This window comes from Cervus elaphus, chromosome 15 (assembly GCF_910594005.1).
Source record: "Cervus elaphus chromosome 15, mCerEla1.1, whole genome shotgun sequence".
Lineage (NCBI taxonomy): Eukaryota > Metazoa > Chordata > Mammalia > Artiodactyla > Cervidae > Cervus > Cervus elaphus.
The window spans coordinates 43,337,029-43,355,844 of NC_057829.1; positions in this window are offsets into that span (position 1 = coordinate 43,337,029).

The following is an 18,816-nucleotide window of genomic DNA, read 5'->3' on the forward strand; positions in this document are numbered from 1 at the left end:
GTCCGCGGTGCTGAAGGCCCAGACAGGAAGGCTCCCGGGCCAGGAAAAGAGGATCCCATCTGTCTGGGAAACAGACAGACACTCTGCTGAGCCCCTGAACCCCAATGTCTTCGTTCGAACACTAAGAAGAGTGGACCAGAAAATAAACGAAGGCTTGCGTATGGAAGGATAGTTTCCGTTTTATCGTTTGTAAAACAGGATACTGTTAAAAATCCCAGTCTTAGGGTTATTTTGAAGAAAAGATGAGATAAGGCATATTAAATGCTTATCACAAAACCTGATACAAATTTTACCCATCCACTATCCAAATTATGGAGACCTACTCTGCTTTCACCTCCTTGCTGCCTCAGTGAACACTTTCTTATCCATTCTCTTAAGAACCTGTGTGGAAAATTTTCCGGAATATTTAACAGAGTGCTGAATTGCTGGGTCATGAGTATGTGTATAGCTGTGCTATGATCAGTCGTGTCCGACTCTGCGACTCCATGGACTGTAGCCCACCAAGCTCCTCTCTCCATGGAATTTACCAGGCAACAATACTGGAGTGGGTTGCCATTTCCTACTCCAGGGTATCTTCCCAACCCAGGGATCAAACCCGCATCTCCTGTGTCTCCTGCATTGGCAGGTGGGTTCTTTATCACTAGAACCACCTGGGAAGTCCAGGTTATGTGTATACTTGATTCGGCAGTGTTACATCACTTCTCGATTCTACATTCCCATAAACAGTGCAAGAGAATTTTTAAATCTGCATATCCCAGCCAAAACTTGGCAGTGTCTGGCCATAATTTTTGCCAGAAAAACAGACACAGTGTCATATAATTGTTTTTTTCATATAATTGTTTTAATCCACTTTTCTCTGATTATCAATGACTTGTATCCTATTATCAATGACTTGTTTGTTAGTTTGGGGAGCTTCCTGCTGTACTTCTCTTGGGCTTTGATCTTGTTTATACATAAGAGTTCCTGGCAGAGGAATATATTCATCTGTGGTTCAAACCACCATCAACTTCCCCCTGGATTATTGCAACAGCCCTCAAACTGATCTCTGTGCTTCCACACATGCACCTCTGAATTTTAATCTCAACACAGTAGAGTTTCCCTGTGGGATAATTGAGGGATGCAGATATGAGGAAATTAAGCGATTGCCCATACCAATACTGATAGGGTGCCAGAATGGAGTCATATAATTAACTCTATCCTGCACCTAAAGTTCCTTTTCCCAAAAGGTTGTTTAGTTGGTGATATTTTAAGGTCCATATGGCCAAGGACCATATCTGTTTAATATTATATCTCCAGCAGTTAGCATAGTGCCCAATTCATAGTATATTTTCAGTAAATACTTATTGAATGAATAAATGAATGAGTAAATGGATATTTAGTTTGGATTCTTAAGGATAAGTAGGAGTTTCTCTGAAGCAGAAGGGCTGGGTTCATTAGTTCTTTGATTAAAAGCACCAGGAAAAAAAAAGAAAAAAAAAAGCACCAGGAAATTATCTGGCTAGCTTAGGAAAAAGGAACTGATGGGAAACTTGTCTAAAGGACAACTAGAATCACAGGAAAACTGGAGAATTAGTCTCAGGAAGCAGGACTGAGCCAGAAATGGACTAACTCTTCAAGGATCTTATGATGTTTAAAATTTAAATTCCAAGAAGAGATATATTAAATGATCTGGCTTTGACTTAAGTGAGGAAGAGGGGAACTGGAGTCAGCCATATGAAATACACCTGTATTGAGAAGTCATGCAGATGGTTCATGGGTTGCAGGTAGCACAAGAAATAGCAATGAATACAGGGAAAGAAAAAAAAATCAACACATGTGCACAGAAGACTTCCAGCAGGAAAGTTCAGTATGCAAAGGTAGAGTTATGAAGCACTAGGGGAATGGTAACTGCCTGGATGTGTGCAGAGAACTAGTGGCCTAGGCCAGGTGACACTGGGCTTTGTCTACCAAGTTAAGGGGTTTGGACTCTATTCACTAGGGTACTGGATACCAGTAATATCTTAAGCTGTGAGGGACATGGTCAGATTCATTTTTTAGAAAGATTTCTGTGGCATTTGGAGGGGGAATGGAGTAGTAAAAGGTGAGAGCAAAAATATATCCAGGTAAGATGCAATAATGCACTGGCTAGCAGTAGAGTTAGAGAAAGAGGGATAGTTTCAAGAGTCAGTTCTAAAGGGTTTAATGGTTGACTGGGTGTGAGTGTTGGGGCAAAGATAACCGATAGATTTTCTGGCTTTAGTGACTAGGCGGACAGTGGAATCTGTCAATGAACTGCAAAATAGGAGATACAGATTCAGGAGAAAGAGCAGTATACAAGTTGGAGCCACCAATGAGTCACTTAAGAAAGACGAAAAGATTTAAAATGGACAACTGACAAGCACACACATGGAACTCTGCTTAATGTTATGTGGCAGGCTGGATGGGAGGAAGTTGGGGGGAGAATGGATACATGTATGTGTATTGTGTATACATATGGCTGAGTCCCTTGCTGTTCACCTGAGCCTATCACAACATTGTTAATTGGCCATACCCTAATACAAAATAAAAAGTTTCAAAAAAGGATGAAACAGCAGGCAAGAACAAAACCCTAGCAAATCAGTAGGCTCTAGAGCCTCCCATTTGCCCACAGTTATCTTCAGAGTCACAAGAGGAAATATAGAGCCTTGGAGGGAAGTTGAGTCACTGAAAGGGCTGTGAGGGTCAGCGAAAGATGGAAGCAGCTGTGGCAGGAGCCTTTTAGCCTAATTGATGCTCTGCTAATTACACTGATTAAAGAAAACATTTGGGGCAATTAAGGCTCCCAGGAGGATGGTTGCCATTCTCAGAAGACCGAGAAGGCCCCAGGCCTGGCTATGGGCTCTGCAAAGATCTTCAGAAAGAGAAACCTCCCCCTCCCCCTTCTGATAGAACTTGTGTGCAAGTTTGTATTTATTCTGGTATATATTCTGGTTGTATTTTTTCTGGTTGTCTATTTATTCTGGTTATAAAATTTAAATGATACAGAAGGATTCAGAGCAAAATGTGAAAATCTCCCTTCCACCTGCCTCAGCTTCACCTTTGCTCCCCTCTGGAGATAATTACTGGCCTCAACTGGGTAAACATCATTACAAAACTGTCTATGCATTTATCCAAGTCTACTCGTACGGATACACACTTATAAAAACATAAGATGCTTCTACTAAAAGACAGTTCTGCAATTTGCTTCCTTTTCCTACTGGTCTTGAAGATCTTTATTTTCATTTCAGTTCGTAGGATCACCTCCTATTTCTTAACGGGTTACTGAATTCATTGTAGGGGTCCAGAGGGCGTGGCTGGTCTGTGCCTGCAGCTGATCTCCCAGCCCACTCATTAATCACCACCACCGCACCAGCAGGATGGTAGGCATCCGGCGGGTGATGAGCTCATGGACGCCGCTTGCGTGCTGGCCTCGAGTGATCCAGTTATTAGTCGGTGGGACCGGGAGCTCGGGCAGTCCCTCGCGGGATGGGGTGGGGAGGCAGGTAAGAAGGCCTTTGGGCTGGAGTCCTGAACTACGAGTAAGAGTTTACAGAAGGTGGAGTTTAACAGATGACTTGGCGAGCTAGCGGAAGCAGCAAGAGGGAAAGCGCTCGGGCTGAGACCTTGCTGACTGCTTAGGGGATACAGAGTCGCTTACTGGAGCGCGGGTTTTGGAGACTGTAGAGAAGGGAGGGGAGGCTGCAATGGCAAGTTAGGGCCAGACATCCCTTCCCCCACGTGTGTGTGGAGGGACACGATCCTAGGACAAAGCTGCACAAGAATCCAGCAGCGAGGACCCGAGACAGCCCCGCAAGATCGCTGGGGCAGTTTGGGGGCGGGCCTCGGGCTCCCCCTGGGGGTGACTCCCTGCAGTGCGCTCCAGCGAAGACCCGACGTCTGGGCTGAAAAAGACCCGTTCCTCATTTCCGGGTCTGCCTCTTCCCGGCCCTTACTCGGCCCCCACCAAGCGAGCCCGGCCGCTAACGCCCCGCTAAGGAGGCTCTGAACCCGTACCTGGCATTGCAACGGACTCTATACTAATCAATCTCACGTCTCTCCTGCTAGAGCCGGCCCCGCTCCACACTCAGGATGAGTTGTAAGGTCATGGAGCTGTTTGGAGGAGGGGGCAGGAAGGAGCCAGTCGTTTTTTTGAGATGGGTACCTGGGAGGCAGGCCTGCGCCCACTCCTGATGAGCTTTGTCAAGGAATATCCCGGGAAATCCAGTCCAAGCCCCTGATGTGGGGAGACTTGGCCAACTCTGAAAGCCGTGACTCTCTCAAGAGGGGCCTGTCTCCTGTAAAATGGAGGCAATCAGCTTGAAATCCCACACAACAGGTGAGCACTTAGATATGGGGGGCTCTCACCCAAGCAGAGCCAAACAGCCCGTCAAGCTTGCCCTCTTAGGGAATCGGGATGAGTACAGATGTATCAGGGAGGGCTTCCTGGAAAAGAAAGACTGGTGGAGTGAAGGAGCAAAGGCTTGGGGGGCAAGCACGGTCCGGCAGGTCTGGGGAGATGGTTGGAGGGTGGTTCTCCATGGCCCGACATCTAGTGCTCCAGAGCAGAAGTCAGAATGGAGATACCAGACAGGCCCAAGGAAAGCGCCTCTAATATACTAGCTGACATTTGCATCCTCAAAGCTCTGTGTAAGTAGGGGACATGGCCGTATTTTGTTTTAGAAACATGTCATTTTGGAAGGTGGTAGAGGAAACAAGGAGGAAGCACCCCAGTCAAGGAAAGAATAGTTAAAAACCTGTGTGAACTGCAGTTGTACCTGTGGGGTCTGGGGAAGAGCCACCCTTGGTGGAGTATTATGCGAGAGGGATCAGCTGGGCTGGGGCATAGAGTCCTGAGGAAGAGGAGTCAGGTGTACATCCCAGGATCCTGGAGGGTGCACAAGACCCCTCATGTCTCTCTGTGAGATGAGTACTGCCTCTTAGGAAGCCCTGCCTCATGCAGGGCTGGGCCACGCTATTCTTTGAGGCCAAGAGAATATTTCCTCATTACCCTTGGAAAACTAACATGAGCTTAATGGAGGGAGAGATCCAAGCAGTCCCTGCTTTCATGGTGGTTTCAGAATACATAGGTGGCTCTCAGCAGGTTCAGAGTCCTCAACCCTATATATGCAGGAAAGGCAAAACAGAAACCAAAGGAATAGGACGAAAAGAAATAACACTGAAGTGTTTAGCGAATCAGACAGAAGACAGGCACTCTTAACTGAGTTGATTTTTAGAGTCAAGATTTTTTTTTTAATTGCAATGTCGATAAATACTCTTTACAGAAAAGTTTGAAAGCACAGAAAATTATAAGAAAAATATTCATATCCTATCCTTTTACTCAAACTTAACCACTTAGTTGAGTTTATCATTTAGAGGTTTTCTCTCTATCTTCCTTCAGTAGTTTTCAAACTTCTAATACAGTTGTGGCTAGATTGTCTTCACAACTTGCAGAGTCACCTCTTAAGAATATAGGCATTTCCCATGATGTAACAGACTCTCCCAGTTCACCTTAAATTTTGCTGTGTTGAACAGGTCACCCCAATCTTGGCCTGGCAGGTTCAGTTTAATCCATCACCCCTAAACTCCAGTGTATCTACAAATTATGAATGCAGTGCCACTTGGTTTACTTGCCTTTTGCATTATAACAGAAGTTAAGAAACCTAGCTTCCAAACTCTCATTAATCTTTTTTTCCTGGAAAAAGATTTGGGCAACCTTAAGTGACGTGACTTAGAAACTGCAGCAGTATAATTAGCTTCCAGTGGAAGCAAGGATGAAGTGTGGGCTGAGGTTAGTTAATAAAACTGGGATAGTGTCCTTGTATGATATGAACTGTGTGGCCTTGGAGATGATGGCTCTAGGGAATAATCAATGCCATTCTTGGTTGCATTCAAATTGATTTCATAAGAAACAACTGAGCTGTTGATAGATGGTTGTTGTTGTTCAGTCGTTAGGTCGTGTCTCTTTGCGACCCCATGAACTGCAGCATGCCAGGCCTTCCTGTCCTTCACTATCTCCTGGAGTTTGCTCAAATTCATGTCCACTGAGTGATGCTGTCTAACCAACTCATCCTCTGCGGTCCTCTTTTTCTTTTGCCTTCAATCTTTCCCAGCATCAGGGTCTTTTCAAATGAGTTGGCTCTTTGCATCAGGTGGCCCCAGAGTATTGGAGCTTCAGCATCAGTTCTTCCAATGAATAGACACATAGTTGGATACAGCTTTGTCTTATTATTTAAACTCCACTGGAAAAAAAAAAAATTTCCATCATATTCTCAGTGGTTGACCCACGAGAGGGAAGGAGGTATTTGTCATTATTCACAGCTAGAAAGAGGGGCTCTGCTGACCTTTAAGGAAACCTTAGGAACCAGTCTTGTGTTCTAAGCTCAGAGACCCAGGAGCACAAGTGTTCAACATCTTCTAGGAATTGGGCTCCATCATTGTCAATGTCCAAGTTCTTCAGGGTGGGGTCTACAAACCAGAAGCATTGGCTTCCCCTGGGAGCTTGTTAGCAGGCCCTACCCAGATCTACTTAATCAGAATTTGTAGTTAAAGAATCCCCAGGTGATACGCATATTCAATTTGAGAAGCACTGCTCTCTGTCACATCCAGATCCTCCAGCTTTTTTTCTTCAGAGAAATTAGACCCTGGGTAAGGCTGTCAGCAAAAGTGATGTTTAAAGGGGACCAACTTTGGGGCTTAGCTTTTTTAAAAATTGAAGTATAGTTGGTGTACAATATTGTGCTAATTTCACAGGAAAGTGATTCAGTTGTATATATGATACATACCAATTTTTTAAGTTCTTTTATAAATTATAAAATGTTGAATATAGTTCTCTGTGCTATACAGGAGGTCCTTGTTGTTTATTTAATATATAGTAGTTGCTGCTGCTGCTGCTAAGTCACTTCAGTCGTGTCCGACTCTGTGCGACCCCATAGACAGCAGCCCACCAGGCTCCCCCGTCCCTGGGATTCTCCAGGCAAGAACACTGGAGTGGGTTGCCATTTCCTTCTCCAATGCATGAAAGGAAAAGTGAAAGTGAATTCGCTCAGTCGTGTCCGACTCTTAGCGACCCCATGGACTGCAGCCTACCAGGCTCCTCCGTCCATGGGATTTTCCAGGTGAGAGTACTGGAGTGAGTTGCCATTGCCTTCTCCAGTGTGTATCTATTAATCCCATACTGCTAATTTATCACTCCCCAATTCCCTCCCCCGTACCACCCCATTCCCCCTTGGTAACTGTGGGTGTGGTTTCTATGTCTGTGGGTCTATTTCTGTTTTGTTTATAAATTTATTTGTATAATTTTTTTGAGAGTCCACATATAAGTGATGTCATATGATATTTGTCTTTCTCTGTCTAGCTTATTTCACTTAGTATTATGATCTCTAGGTCTATCCATGTTGCTGCAGATGGCATTATTTCATTCTTTTTGATGGCTAATATTCCATTGTGTATATATACCACATATTCTTTATCCCTTTATCTGTCAATGGACGTTTAGGTTGCTCCTATGTCTTGGCTATTGTAAATAGTGCGGCAGTGAACATTAGAGTACATGTATCTTTTCAAATTATGGTTTTCTCTGGATATATGCCCAGGAGTAGAATTGCAGGATCATATGATAGCTCTATTTTTAGTTTTTTAAGGAACCTCCATACTGTTCTCCATAGTGACTGCACCAACTTACATTACCACCAACAGTATAAGAGGGTTCCCTTTTTTCCACACTCTCTGCAGCATTTATTATTTTTAGACTTTTTAATGATGGCCTTTCTGATTGCTGTGAGGTGATACTTTATTGTGGTTTTGATTTGTGTTTCTCTGATAATTAGTGATGTTGAGCAACTTTTCATGTGTCTTTTGACCATCTGTACATCTTCTCTGGATAAACGTCTATTTAAATCTTCTGCCCATTTTTTGATTGGGTTGTTTGTTTTTTTGATATTGAGCTTTAAGAACTGTTTGTATATTTTGAAAGTTAATCCTTTATTGATTGCATCCTTTGCAGATATTTTCTCCCATTCCATATGTTGTCTTTTTCCATTTTGTTTATGGTTTCCTTTGCTGTACACAAGTTTTTATGTTTAATTTAGTGCCATTTGCTTATTTTTGGTTTTATTTCCATCACTGTAAGAGATGGATCCAGAAAAATATTGCTGCAGTTTATGTCAAAGAGTGTTCTGCCTATGTTATCCTCTGGGAATTTTATGGTATCCAATCTTATATTTAGGTTTTTTAATCTATTTTGAGTTCATTTTTGTGTATGGTATTAGAGAATGTTCTGATCTCATTCTTTTACATGCAGTTACCCAGTTTTACTAGCACCACTTACTGAAGAGACTGTCTTTTCTCCATTGTATATTTTTGCCTCCTTAGTTGTGGATTAATTGACCACAGATGCATGGGTTTATTCTGGGCTTTTCTGTTTCATTGATTTATATACCTGTTTTTGTGCCAGTACAGGGTATTTTGATAACTGTAGCTTTGTAGTATATTCTGAAGTCAGGAAGCCTTATTTCTCCAGCCCCGTTTCTTTTTTTCAAGATCACTTTGGGTATTCAGGGTCTGTTGTGTTTCCATATAAATCTTAATATTTTATGTTCTACTTCTGTGAAAAATACTATTGATAATTTTATAGGGATTGCATTGAATCTGTGGATTGCCTTGGGTAGTATAGTTATTTTGACAAAATTAATTCTTCCAGTACAAGAACATAGTATATCTTTCCATATTATGTCATTTTTAATTTTTTCATTAATGTCTTATAGTTTTCAGAGTACGGGTTTTTGCCTCTTTAGGTAGGTTTATTCCTAGGTATTTTATTCTTTTTCATGCACTGATAAATGGGATTATTTCCTTAATTTCGCTTTCTTATCTTTTGTTTTTAGTGTATAGAAATGCAACAGATTTGTGTGTGTTAATTTTATATCCTGCCTCTTTACAGAATTCATCAATGAGACCTAGTGGTTTTCTGGTGACATCTTTAGGATTTTCTATGTTTAGTATCATATAATCTGCCAACAGTGACAGTTTTACTTCTTCCTTTTCAATTTGGATTCCTTTTATTTTTTTCTTCTCTGATTGCTATGGCTAAACTTCCAAACGATGTTGAATAAAAATGGCGTGAGTGGACATCCTTTTCTTGTTCCTGATCTTGAGGAAATGCTTTTAGCTTTTTACCAGAGTATGATGTTAGCAGTGAGTTTGTCATATATGACCTTTATTATGTTCAGGTATGTTCCATCTGTCTGCTGGAGAGTTTTTATCATTAATTGATGTTGAATTTTATCAAAAGTTTTTTCTGCTTATATTGAGATGAACATATGGCTGAGTCAAGTGCTGAGTCGACTAATCTAGAGTCGACTACGGGCTCAGGAAGTCTTTAAGCAGCCTGTCTGCTGATGCGTGGGGCTGTGTTCCCTCCCTGATGCATCCCAGCACTGGAGCCACAGGCTGTTGAGTGGTGCCAGGTCTTGGTGTCAAAATGTGGCCTCCAGGAGAGCTCATCCTGATGAATACTCCCTGATATCTCCACCCCCAGGTCCTTGTCCTCAGAGTGAATCAGCCATCTGCTGTGCTTCCCTCCAGAGATCCTCCAAGATCAGCAGGTATGTCTGGCCCACGCTCCCATGAAGTCACTGCTTTTTTCCTGGATCCTGATGCACATGACCTGAGTGTGCCCTCTGAGTACGGAGTCTCCGTTTTCCCAGTTCTGTGGAGTGCTTGCAATCAAGCCCTGCTGGCCTTCGAAGGCAAATGCTCTGGGGGCTCTTCCTTCTGGTGCCAGACCCCACAGGCTGTGGAGCCTGACTTGGGGCTCTGAATTCTGACTCCTGTAGGAGAACTTCTGCAATATATTATTCTCCGGTTTGTGGTCACCTCCCTGGGGGGTGGGGGAAGAGGTCTGGGATGTGATTATATTGTGAGCACACACCTGCTACCATCTCACTGTGGGTTCTTCTTTATGTCTTTGGATGTTGACTATCTTTTTTTGTTGTTGTTTGAGTCCAGTCTTTTTAATCAGTGGTTGTTCAGCAGTTAGTTGAGATTTTAGTGTGCTCATGACAGGAGGTGAGCTCGAGGTCATTCCACTCCACCCTCTTGTCCAGGAAGCTGTGGCTTTACATTTGATTATTAAACAGATGAAAAACTTCATCGAGACTATATGTTCAGCAATCCCAGTCTTTGGGAATATCTTCCTTTTTTTTCTTTCCGAAAGGTAGTTATTCTTCTCCCAAGTGCTGCTGGGGAGTGTTCTCTACTATGACTTTTCTGGAATTTTGCAGGAATATAAAATGAGGGCTTAGCTTGAGTGTGATTCATAGGCCAGCCATGTCTCCTTAGGAAAGTTTTCATCATGTTTTAAGTATATATCTTTTTAAAAATTTTAATTATTGTTAAGCATTTACAGCTGGCTCTGTTTCTTTTCTTTGGCTTTTCATCCTTTCAAGATGATAACATGAACCAGACCCTGACTCAGAGAGAAGGGCCAAGCTGTGATCGGAGGTAGACAGTTCCCTGGTTCAGGGCATGGTTAAAGAAACAAATGTCTGGGGAGGCTGAGGATCTGTGCTCTTAGTTCCTCAGTAGTTAAAGGTAAACTAAACTCATCACCTCCCAACTTTAGGGAGCCCAGTCCTTTACCACAATTCATTGGCGCCTTATTGCTTCATCATAGGAGAAAAGCTGTGATAAAGGAGGTGACTGAGGACTTAATCTAAGCCCCAGAACTGTCACTGAGTCAACCTGGTCTAGTCACAATGTCTAGAATATAAACTGTGATGAAACAACCCAGTGTGAAATATTTGTTTTGCCTAGGGAGTAGGATAAAGGTGTACACTGGTCTTACAAGATACTATTTTTAGTCACTAAGATCTGATCACTTCTGCTATGAATGGGTGGTAGATGTATGATGGCTTTTGCTTTGATGAATTATGGTTTTCTGTTTCTCAGAATGTTGTGGCTTAGCTGTGTCTGAACACTAATACCAATTTATAAGATACATGAGTCATCATGGAAGAGCTCCTTTCAGCATCCTTATCCAAAGGGTAGAGCCAAGCCTGCAGCCAGACATTAGTCAGTGATTGTCAGAGACCTGCATGCAAAATGTGAATGCCCTGAGTGCACTAATGTTCTCTTTTTCCTGACGAGTAGACACTCACTTCACTGAGACTCTGCTGTGTGCCAGATAGTGTGCTGAGGACAGTGAACATGACATGATCTCTGACCTCAAGAGGCTCACAGTCTGTACAGTGGAGACGCAGAAGCAAACAACAAATTACGATCGAGCATCTTATAAGGCATGTCTACTGGTAAGTGCTGGGCCCAGGGCCTAAGAAGAGAGAAGGTAACGTTGGAGTTAGAGCTGCCATAAGATGAGTCAAGTGGAAGAACAATGGAAATCTAGAGTAAATAGTGAAGTACCTGGATCCTAAAAAAGGAAAAAAAAGAAGAAAAATTATCTCTTAGTGGCCTAAAGGGGCCTCAGAGTCCCCTGGACACCTGAAGTGTTTTGCAGGGGACTGGCCCTAACTACCAGGTCAGGAGCAAGGGCTTCCAGATGCAAGAGAGGAGTGAGTAGGAGTCCTGGTTTCTGGTCTTGGTTTGAATGCTATCTGCCTATTTTCTCAGAAACTCAATTTCCCTATCTGAAAATAGGTTTAGAACAGATGACCTCTGCAAGCTTCTTTCAGGGTGGGACATCTATGGCTGCTTGATATTTGAAAGAGGTGCTGAACTGCATCACCTCAAATTTTCACTGCACTCCCTTTGTATGTTGTTATATCACTTTATGATATAATTTATTTTGTTTGTTACCCATTGTGCATAAGGCAAGCCAAAGAGAAAAAGAAAAAGAGAGTGGTTTTTTTTGACACTCTTTTTAACTCTTGTTGACTAAAAAAATAGTCACAACCTGGAAGTTGAGAGTTAGAGGTATTCTTTGGGAATTATGAGGATTTCAGGCCTGGGAGACAGCATCTCAAGTGACCCAGAGAGATTGCTCCAAGGAGGTGGGGAAAGGAGTCGGGATATATGGAAGTTTGTAACAAGGAGGGGTGGAGGCAGGCAGTCTGTCAATTAAGGAAAACCAGATATCTGAGGAGTTTAGTGCTCTTCTTTGTATGGGAAGATGCAAGCATCTGGGCTCACGGAATACATTCCTTTCATATGCATCTCAGCTGCCTGGGGCCAAATCCTGCTTGAACAATCATGCTCACATTCCTAATTCCTGCTGCTGCTGCTGCTAAGTAGCTTCAGTCGGTCCGACTCTGTGCGACCGCTTAGACGGCAGCCCACCAGGCTCCGCGGTCCCTGGGATTCTCCAGGCAAGAATACTGGAGTGGGCTGCCATTTCCTTCTCCAGTGCATGAAAGTGAAAAGTGAAATTGAAGTCGCTCAGTTGTGTCTGACTCTTCGCGACCCCATGGACTGTAGCCTACCAGGCTCCTCCGTCCATGGGATTTTCCAGGCAAGAGTACTGGAGTGGGGTGCCATTCCTAGCATACCCTTAATTCCTCCTTTACCTGTAGGGTGGCGGATGGCTGCCTCTGGAGCTTTCTTCGTTCTCCCCACCTGCTTATTGGGGAAGTGGCTGATGGCTGTCAGTATATAATGGTATTGTATTGGGTTCAGAAATGTACATTTGAAAGGCTGGAATCCCTGATGGCTGTGATGTTCTTGTTTCCAGATATAGCAGGAAATATCTCATTTCACACTCTTGAAGGCTTATCCTGCCAAGACTACCCAACAGTGTCCTGGGATGGGATGAATGAGGGCCCCTCACACTTCACAAACTTTATACTTCCATCATCCTCATCTAAAACAAGGACGCATGTTAGTTAACTGGAATCTGACGAGGATGACATCCAAGTCCCACTTCCATTTGATCTGAGTCATACTAACTAAGCAATGACATAAGACACAAAGCATAGGGAGTGAGAATCGAGTGTGTAAATTAGGCACTGTGGCAGTGTGATCTCGAAGGCTTCCAGCGGAAGAAGCTGCCAGCCTCATCAGCTTAATAAAGTCGGCCAGACCAGGTGGGGGTGGGCGGTGTGTGCATTCTTTCTCCAAGTATCTGTTTTGTTTCTTGAGTTAGAAAGCAACCCACAGCCTGCGTCTGTCTTAAAAATAAAGAGAATACCAACAATGAAAGATGTGCCAAAAAGACAGTAGCATAAAAATCTCTGAAGTGTTTGTATAAATGGAGGCGGGGAAGCTGATGTCAGTGAGGGTGACTGGGAGGAATCCTCATTCTGCAAATGTTCAGAGTTTCACAGTCAGCACTGCGCTCACTCGCTGCTGGGCACTCAGTTGCTGTCCTGTTGAAGCGGGAGGAGCCAGAGATACACAAATAAGAGCCAAACTCTTGGCTTCCCTGGGGGCTCAGTGGTAAAGAATCCACCTGCCAATGCAGGACACACAGGTTTGATCCCTGTTCTGGGAACATCCTACACGCCGCGGAACAACTAAGCCCATGTGCCACGACTTTTGACCCAGTGGTCTAGAGCTCAGGAGACTCAGGTACTGGTCCACGTGCCCTATAGAGCCTGTGCTCCACCACGGGAGAAACCACTGCAGTGAGAAGCCCGCACACCACAACCAGAGAGCCGCCCCCGCTCTCCGCAACTGGAGAAAAGCCTTCACAGCAACGAAGACCCAGCACAGCCAAAAACAAACTAATTAAAGAACCAAAGCCTGTGCTATGAACTCTGTATTCTTACCACTTGGAGTGTTACCATAGAGCAGCCGCATCCGTATTATCTGGGATTTTGTTAGAAATGCACAGTCCAGGCTTCAGAATCAGCATCTGCATTTTATAGGAACTCCAAAATTTTAGAAGCACTGATCTATGTGGTGAGGGGCTGTGGGTAGCATGAGGTTGGGAGGAGAAAGACTGGCTTAGAGGGTCAGGGAAGGCTTCCTGGAGGAAGTCACATTTGTGCCGGATCTTCTAAGATGAGTAGAACTTACTCGTTTGAAAAGAGAAGGAAGGAAATTCCTAGTAGAAGAAGGGGTAGAATGAAAAAGTAGCTGACTGAGAGGGGAAGCTGAGCTGGAAACATAGGCTGGAATCTGATTTTGACAGTATCTATCTGCTATATTAAGGATTGTAGGTTTCTTTGTTTCCTAAGGATGGACATCAAGGAAGGAGGGCGAACATTCTCCAGGCACCGTGCTGGTGTTTAATCAGTGTCAGGGTGTTCAGTGTCATTAAAGCAACTGACTTGTTCACTGTGGGAATGTTTTGGGGCAGACTAGTACCCTCCAGGTGTACTCACAGAGGGTGGCAGGTTCCATGAATTTGACAGGAAGCAGAAAAGAAAATTTCTATCTAAAGGCCCCCCCTTTTTTCCCCTGAAGGCAATAAATGCAAGGAAATGATCAATTCCTGTAAATGGTATTAAACCAAAACATATTACAGAGGGACTGGAAATTTTTCTTAGAGGCAAAGTAGCAACTGTTTAATCTTTTAAACAACCCCCTGAAAAGCCAAAGCAGATAGAGAATACCTGCCACACTTTGATTGAAACTCAGTGCTAGCTCAGGATCAACAATCTGGTGTTCTGATTAACAACTGTTGATCAGACCAACCGGATGTTGAATCTTTGCCCAAGATCCTGGCTCTGGGTGTTCTTACCATCCTTGTGCTGGCCTAAGCCTTCCCCCTTTGTCTTCTAACTGGCTGGATCCTTTCAATAATGAGCCAGAGAAACCCACAGGGATTTTAAAAGTGGCAGAAAGCATTTGTTCTACTCAGCTATTATACTGATAATTGATTCTTAAGGGTGCAAAATAAGACAGTGCCTTTGATCTACCGCGGATAATTCAGGCACCTCCCACTTTTTGTCCTGGCATCTGAAGTTGCCTTATTAGAGCAAAAGTCCCAGAGCCACTGAGACTATTCACTGCAGGGTTAAGTGTGAGAAGTTAAAAAAAAACAGCATTAGCAGAGAGGACTAAATCATGCTGCAATGTATAAAAGTGGAAAAAAAAAGTAATAATAGAGGCTTCTAGTACCAGTACCCACTAGATGCTGGTGCCGTGATGAATGCTTTACAATTGCTCCCTTCTAATTCATTCAAGAGTCGTACCAGATAGCTGTCCTTGGCCTCAGTTTCGGAGGAGGAACCTGGGACTCAGTGGTTGTTAGTTGGTTGATAGGACCCCAACAACCAGGTGTTCAGAGCTTGGATTCAAGTCTGCATGCAGACAGGTCTATCTACAGCCTAGGTATGGGCTATCTTGGCATATATTCCCCCAGGTACTTGAAAAATTTGTGCATTCTGTCATCATCGAGTGTTTTGTAAGTGTTCAGTCCTAACCATTAGACCATGAGGGAATTCCCTTTGCTGATTTTCTATTAAGTTGTTTAATAAATTGTTGAGAGAGGGATATGAAGTGATTAATTAAAATTTTATATTTGTCTATTTCCCTTCATTTCTGTCAGTTTTTGCTTTACATATTTTGCATCCCTCCCTATTGCTCTGGATCTCGTTAAATCTTTTGTTTTAAAAAAAAAAAAAAACTTAAAAAAACTGGAGTGGGTAATAGGAACATGGAGCAAGTGAGATTAGCTATGAGTTGATAAATGTTGAAGATGAGCAATAATACATAGGTAGAGGTTTATTACTCTGCTTTATTTTTGTATGTCTGAAATTCTTATTAAAAAGAAAACCATTTCCTGACTACCCAGTCTGTTATATTACAGTCTCTTGTCTGTGCTGTCCACTACAATATAAACTTGATAACAACGACCTCGTCTATCCTGGTCACAATTACAGCTCCAAAGCTTAAAACTCACTGGTATATGGTTGGCACTCTAATTACCATGTTTTCTCAAATATAAGATGCCACAGACATAAAATGCTTCTGTGTGCTAGTCCTTCAGTTGTGTCCAACTCTTTGTGACCCCATGGACTGTACCCCACCAGGCTCCTTTGTCCATGATATTCTCCAAACAAGAATACTGGAGTGGAAAAAAAAAAAAGAATACTGGAGTGGGTTGCCATTCCCTTTTCTAGGAGATATTCCTAACCCAGGGATCAAACCCAGGTCTCCTGCACTGTAGGAAGATTCTTTACCATCTGAGCTACCAGAGAAGCCTGTCAAAATAATGTTACAAAAATACTTTTATGTATCATTAAAAAACGCTGCAAAGTAAATTATGATATACTATTTTAAAAGTACTTGGATTTCAGATGCTACAATGTGAAAAATGTTTATTTAAGAATTAATAAAATACAGTATCTGTGGAGTAAATGAATACTCTAAAATACTGTGAGGTCAAGATTCTGATGAAGAGACTTCATACATGTTCAAGAGCAGATTAGGATATAGTTTTGAGAGTATTATAAATTCTACAATGAGTATATTTCTTCCTAAATATTGAAATTTTAAGCCCAACCTTATATGTAATTGTGACAAATCTTAATAGAAAAAGCAGCATTCTGACATGGTCTCCCATCTTTTTACCACCAAGGACCCTTTTATTATTTTATCCCCAAGGTTCCCATACTTTGAAATATTTTGATACCATGTAACATTCCTTTTTTTACTTGATATCAAGTAAAAGTTAATTTTCATTTTTCATCTATTAAATATGCATATTCAAACTGAGGCAATATATTAATAATTCCAACTAAAATAAAAGAAAGCTAACCTTCTACTGACCTTGTATGGACTCATCATAGGGAAAAGTAACATTTCTATTAGGAAATCTACTTTTTAGCCTTCAGTGTCTCTTTCTCAGAATCCAAGAACCAGAGACGGCAGGCACTTGAGATGACAACGAGCTGAGTGACAGCGCCCATATTAAGTCAAGAAAGGCCAGTTAGATCGCCCATCTTAATGTTCTAAGTTAGCCATTTGCTTATACACCTCTCCAACAGAGAAAGCTGTGTAAGAGTGCTAAACAGTGGTGATCTGACATTACCCATGGGCCTATTCACGTTTCTAAAACTGTTAACATAAAAATTCAGTTGGTTTTTCTAGATTCGAGCTGAAACAAAGTAGTGGAAAGAAGATGCAATTTGTAGGGTTTTGTATCACTCACCCTCTCTCTGTGCCTTAGTTTAGATCTGAGTGCAGAGGACAAGTCATTCATCTTTGCATCCCTGAACAGAGTTCAGTGGTTGGTTGCCCACAGTAAGCACTAAGTGTCCATGAATATGTGAATGAATGAATTCAAGACATCTTCCCTGATTTGAGCTCTTTTGAGGGAAGATGGAAACTAGGAAAAGGGAATGAAAGGGAACATGACCTCAGGAACCTGGCAAGGAAGATAAACTAGTGCAATCAGCATTCTCTTTACCTTTGGAAGATTCCTGAGGCCAGTGGCCATTTCTACATGCCTAACACTGAATGTGGACTAACAAATCTACATGTGAAAATTTTAAACAAATGCCTCAGACACATAGTATATTTTAAAAATGAGAGCATGTATGTTAAAGAGCTGTTAACAAGGGGGCCAGAATTTCTTTATTCTCTTCCTAGAAAAATGTAAACGTTAGCACAGATCTCTCCTTATCCTCGGGCTTCCCTGATAGCTCAGTTGGTAAAGAATCCACCTGCAATGCAGGAGACCCGGGTACAATTCCTGGGTCGGGAAGATCCCCTGGAGAAGGGATCGGCTACCCACTCCAGTGTTCTTGGGCTTCCCTTGTGTGGCTCAGCTGGTTAAGAATCTGCCTGCAATACGGGAGACCTGGGTTCGATCCCTGGGTTTGGAGATCCCTGGAAAAGAGAAAGGCTACCCACTCCAATATTCTGGCCTGGAGGATTCCATGGACTGTATAGTCCATGGGGTCACAGAGTCGGACACAACTGAGCAACTTTCACTTTCACTCCTTATCCTCCAGTTCAAAATCATCATGACCTGTTAGCCCTACCTTTAATATAGTCAGGAAAAGTAAAACCAGTTGTCAGATAAATAGTTTTGGTGTCTTGTTTGGGAAACCTTCCACTCTAAAGGCTCAGGACATCTGTGTGAATCTGGGAAGGAGGGACTAAGGGAACCCCAGTGAGCACAGAGAACAGTAGTGGGTCAGTGGATTTGGGCAGTTTGTTCTAATTGAGTATCACATTAGGACACACTTCCTGAGAATGGCTGGTCTTTCCCTTCCCTCTACACAAAGGATTGGGTAAGATCCAAAGGGTTGAGAGAAGGACATACAAGCCTTCTAAATCTCTGCTTGTCTTTGAAGCAGACTGCCCAGGACTCACTTCTTCCTTTCATCAAAAAACACATGAACCATGAACACACAGATTGGAGAAGACAGAAGAAAACAGGTGAGAATCTATGAAACTGCTTCTCTTCCTGTTGAAGTGTTTAAGACTATAATCCAGGGAATTCTTGTACCATCATATTCTTGGAGTGGGGCAACTTAATGTTTGGTTTCCAAAGCACTGTATATTACTTTGGAATATATTTGACATAGCAAAGCTGGAGCTTGGTTAGATCTTTACAATCTCTCTCTTAAATATTAATTCTTCCTGACTTTAATGTCACTTCAACCATCAAGAAAAGAGTTAATTCTCTGAGACTATTTAATATATTCCACTGATAACTAGTCATTCATGATGAAGAATATGCTACATTGCGAACCTGGTAGAGATCAAGAGTGTCAAAGCGTTTGCTGTATCATATGACAAATTAAGTCTTCTTTCATAATGAATTCCTGGAGTTGAAATGGTAATTCCCTAATCTGGGCATCTGTTAGCCCATGGGGAAAATGGGCTAAAATACACAGAGCAATGAGCACAGTCCCTAATATACAACAGGTGCCCCATAAATGTTTCCTGGTCAACTATAATAGTTGGCAT